General features: G+C 36.3%; 1 non-coding gene across 1 annotated transcript; it reads right to left on the reverse strand.

Moving 5' to 3' along the window:
- Window positions 1-3,015: 3,015 nt before the first annotated feature.
- LOC112745171 (small nucleolar RNA R71) lies at window positions 3,016-3,123 on the reverse strand. The gene has a single exon (XR_003173113.1). It is a non-coding gene; the product is annotated as a small nucleolar RNA R71 (small nucleolar RNA).
- Window positions 3,124-5,328: the final 2,205 nt, after the last annotated feature.

Genomic DNA, 5,328 nt, shown 5'->3' on the forward strand with positions numbered 1-5,328 from the left:
CCATTCGCCATGCCTAGACCTTGTTCTTATATATTTTCAACGGTAGAGTTTCTACACACCATAGATTGAGGTGTGGAGCTCTGCTGTTCCTCATGAATTAATGCAAAGTACTATTGTTTTTCTATTCAACTCAAGCCTATTTCTTCTCTAAGATATTCATTCGCACACAAGAACATGATGAATGTGATGATTATGTGACGCTCATCTCCATTCTCACTTATGAACGCGTGCCTGACAAAGACTTCCATTCTACATGAAAGCAAGCTTGAATGCGTATCTCTTAGCTTCCTGATCTATGATCAGAGTCTTCGTGGTATAGGCTAGAATTATTGGTGACCATTCTTGAGTTCTGGAAAGTCTAAACCTTGTTTGTGGTATTCTGAGTAGGATCTGGGAAGGGATGGCTGTGACGAGCATCAAACTTGCGAGTGCTGGGCGTAGTGACAAACGCAAAAGGATTACTGAATCCTATTCTAGCATGATTGAGAACCGACAGATGATTAGCCGTGCGGTGATAGCGCATTTGGACCATTTTCACTGAGAGGACGGGATGTAGCCATTGACAACGGTGATGCCCAACATACAGCTTGCCATAGAATGGAGTATGAAGGATTGGATGAAGGCAGTAGGAAAGCAGAGATTCAGAAGGAACAACGCATCTCCATACGCTTATCTGAAATTCTCACCAATGAATTACATAAGTATCTCTATCCTATTTTACATTTTATTTATCTTTTAATTATTAAAACTCTATAACCATTTAAATCCGCCTGACTGAGATTTACAAGGTGACCATAGCTTGCTTCAAGCCAACAATCTCCGTGGGATTGACCGTTACTCACGTAAGGTTTATTACTTGGACTACCCAGTGCACTTGCTAGTTAGTTGTGCGAGATTGTGAAGAAGAACTAAGATTAAGAATGTGCGTATTAAGTTTTTAGCGCCGTTACCAAGGAATGAACGATCACGATTTCGTGTACCAAGTTTTTGGCGCTGTTGCCGGGGATTGTTCGAGTTTGGACAACTGACGGTTCATCTTGTTGCTCAGATTAGGTAATTCTATTTTAATTTTAAGCTTTTTATCTTTACTATTTTTTATTTTCGAAAAATTTTCAAAAAAAAATCCAAAAAAATTAATAAAATCATAAAACCAAAAATAATTTTATATTTCTTGTTTGAGTCTAGTGTCAATTATTAAGTTTAGTGTTAATTGCATGTCTTTATTCTTCTTGCATTTTTCGAAAATTCATCATGTGTTCTTCATGATCTTCAAGTTGTTCTAGATGAACTTCTTTGTTTGATCTTCGCATTCTCATGTTTTGTATCTTTTCTTGATTTTCATATGCATTTTCAATTTGTTAGTGTCTAAAGTTTGAAAATTTCTATATTTGGTGTCTTGCATGTTTTTCTTTTCTTAAAAATTTTCAAAAATAAGTCTTGATGTTCATCTTGATCTTAAAGTGTTCTTGGTGTTCATCTTGACATTCAAAGTGTTCTTGCATGCATTAGTTGTTTTGATTCATAATTTTTATGTTTTGTTTCAATTTAGTGTTTTTCTCTTCATCATTAAAAATTCAAAAATAAAAAATATATCTTTCCTTGTTTTACTCATAAATTTCAATTTCAAAATTATATATTTTCAAATCTTTTTCATTTATTTTTATATATTTTCGAAATTTTTTTAAAAATTGATTTTCAAAATCTTTTTCCTATTCTTACTTCATATTTTCGAAAATCTCACTAACATTTAATTTTTAGATTCAAAAATTTCAAGTTGTTACTTGCCTATTAAGAAAGGTTCAATCTTTAAATTTTAAAATCATATCTTTTTGTTTCTTGTTAGTCAAGTAATCAACTTTAATTTTGAAAATCATATCTTTTTAATTTTAATCATATCTTTTTGATTGCTAATTTCAAAATCTTTTTCAAAATCAAATCTTTTTAATTTCTTCTTCAATCATATCTTTTTTTTAAATAAATTACAATCATATCTTTTCAATCAAATCTTTTTCAAAATAATTTCAATCATTTCAAATCATATCTTTTTAAAACCATATCTTTTCAAAATCATATCTTTTCAAAATATCTTTTTCTAACTTCATATCCTTTTAAAATTAATTTCAAAATCTTTTTCAAAACCACCTAACTATTTCTCTCTCCTAATTTTTTAAAATCACCTCCCTCTTTTTTAAAAAATCTTTTTAATTAATTAATTGTTTCCTCTAACTTTTTCGAATACTAATTAATAATTAAAATAAAAACAAAAATATTTTTCTTCTTCTAATCTTCAAAATTCTCTCCTCCTCATCTCTTTCTAATTATTTTATTTATCTACTAACACTTCTGTTCTTCTTAAAAATTTGAACCCTCTCCTTCTTTCCGTGTTCGAATTCTTTTTCTTCTCTTCTACTCACATAAAGGAACCTCTCTACTGTGGAAAAGAGGATCCCTATTATTTTTTGTTCCCTTCTTTTTCATATGAGTAGGAGCAAGGACAAGAACATTCTTGTTGAAGCAGATTCTGAACCTAAAAGGACTCTGAAGAAGAAACTAAGAGAAGCTAAAATATAACAATCCAGAGAAAACCTTACAGAGAATCTTGAAAAAGGAGACATGGCCGAAAATAATAACAATGGTGGAGATGCAAGGAAGATGCTTGGTGACTTTACTGCACCATCTTCTAACTTCTATGGAAGAAGCATCTCACTTCCTGCGATTGGAGCAAACAATTTTGAGCTAAAGCCTCAATTAGTTTCTCTGATGCAACAGAATTGCAAGTTTCATGGACTTCCATCTGAAGATCCTTTTCAGTTCTTAACTGAATTCTTGCAGATCTGTGATACTGTTAAGACCAATGGGGTTGATCCTGAGGTCTACAGGCTTATGCTTTTCCCATTTGCTGTAAGAGACAGAGCTAGAATATGGTTAGACTCTCAACCTAAAGATAGCCTGAACTCTTGGGATAAGCTGGTCACTGCTTTCTTAGCCAAGTTCTTTCCTCCTCAAAAGCTTAGCAAACTTAGAGTGGATGTTCAAACCTTCAAACAGAAAGAAGGTGAATCCCTCTATGAAGCTTGGGAGAGATACAAGCAACTGACCAAAAAGTGTCCTTCTGACATGCTTTCAGAATGGACCATCCTGGATATATTCTATGATGGTCTGTCTGAATTAGCTAAGATATCATTGGACCATTCTGCCGGTGGATCCATTCACCTAAAGAAAATGCCTGCAGAAGCTTAGGAACTCATTGACATGGTTGCAAATAACCAGTTCATGTACAATTCTGAAAGGAATCCTGTGAGTAATGGGACACCTCAGAGGAAGGGAGTTCTTGAAATTGATACTCTGGATGCCATATTGGCTCAGAATAAAATATTGACTCAAAAAGTCAATATGATTTCTCAGAGTCTGAATGGATTGCAAGCTGCATCCAATAGTACTAAAGAAGCATCTTCTGAGGAAGAAGCTTATGATCCTGAGGACCCTGCAATAGCAGAGGTGAATTACATGGGTGAACCCTATGGAAACACCTATAATCCCTCATGGAGAAATCATCCAAATTTCTCATGGAAGGATCAACAAAGCCTCAACAAGGCTTTAATAATGGTGGAAGAAACAGGTTTAGCAATAGCAAGCATTTTCCATCATCCACTCAGCAACAGACAGAGAATTTGAGCAGAATCCATCTAGCTTAGCAAATATAGTCTCTGATCTATCTAAGGCCACTCTAAGTTTCATGAATGAAACAAGGTCCTCCATCAGAAATTTGGAGCACAAGTGGGCCAGCTGAGTAAAAGGGTCACTGAAACTCCTCCTAGTACTCTCCCAAGCAATACAGAAGAGAATCCAAAAAGAGAGTGCAAGGCCATAACCTTACTTGGTGTGGCCAAATCCAGAGAGGAGGAGAAGGACGTGAATCCTAGTGAGGAAGACCTCCTGGGATGTTCACTGACCAATATGGAGTTTTCCTTTGAGGAACCAAAGGAAGCTGAGGCTCATCTAGAGACCATAGAGATTCCATTGAACCTCCTTTTACCATTCATGAGCTCTGATGACTATTCATCTTATGAAGAAGATGAAGACATTGTTCAAGGGCAAGTTTCCCAGTATTTAGGAGCAATCATGAAGCTGAATACCAAGCTAATTAGTAATGAGACTTGGGAGGATGAGCCTCCATTGCTCATTAATGAACTGAATATATGGGTTCAGCACACTTTACCTCAAAAGAAATAGGATCCTGGTAAATTCCTAATTCCTTGTAACATAGGCACCATGACCTTTGAGAAGGCTCTGTGTGACCTAGGGTCAAGCATAAACTTAATGCCACTCTTTGTAATGGAGAAACTAGGAATCTTTGAGGTACAGGATGCCAAATTCTCATTAGAGATGGCAGAAAAATCAATGAAACAGGCTTATGGATTAGTAGAGGACTTGTTAGTAAAGGTTGAAGGCCTTTACATTCCTGCTGATTTCATAATCCTAGACACTGGGAAGGATGAGGATGAATCCATCATCCTTGGAAGACCCTTCCTAGCCACAGCAAAAGCTGTGATTGATGTGGATAGAGGAGAGTTGGTCCTTCAACTGAATGAGGACTACCTTGTATTTAAGACTCAAGGTTCTCCTTCTGTAACCATGTAGAGGAAGCATGAAAAGCTTCTCTCACTGCAGAGTCAACCAAAGCCCCCATAGTCAAACTCTAAGTTTGGTGTTGGGAGGCCACAACCAAACTCTAAGTTTGGTGTTGAACCCCCCACATCCAAACTCTAAGTTTGGTGTTGGGAGGTCCCAACAATGCTCTGAACATCTGTGAGGCTCCATGAGAGCTCATTGTCAAGCTATTGACATTAAAGAAGCGCTTGTTGGGAGGCAACCCAATGTCATTTAACTATATTTAATTATTTTCCATTTCTATTTTATGTTTTCTTTAGTTTGATGATCATGTGAAGTCACAAAAACTACTGAAAAATAAAAAACAGAATGAAAAATAGCATTAAAAACAGCTTACCCTGGAGGAAGAGCTTACTGGCGTTTAAACACCAGTAAGATGCATCAAACTAGCGTTTAACGCTAGAAAGAAGCATCAAGCTGGCGTTAAACGCCAAAAAAAGCACCATACTGGCATTTAACGCCAGAACAGAGCATGGAATTGGCGTTAAACGCCAGAAACAAGCAGCAAGCTGGCGTTTAACGCCAGACATGCATTCTAAGGGTGTTTTGCATGCCTAATTGGAGCAGGAATGCTAATTCCTTGACCCACTGGATCTGTGGACCCCACAGGATCCCCACCTACCCCACCTCTTCTTCTCTCCTCTTCACACCTTTTCA

This window comes from Arachis hypogaea, chromosome 14 (genome assembly GCF_003086295.3).
Source record: "Arachis hypogaea cultivar Tifrunner chromosome 14, arahy.Tifrunner.gnm2.J5K5, whole genome shotgun sequence".
Classification (NCBI taxonomy): Eukaryota; Viridiplantae; Streptophyta; class Magnoliopsida; order Fabales; family Fabaceae; genus Arachis; species Arachis hypogaea.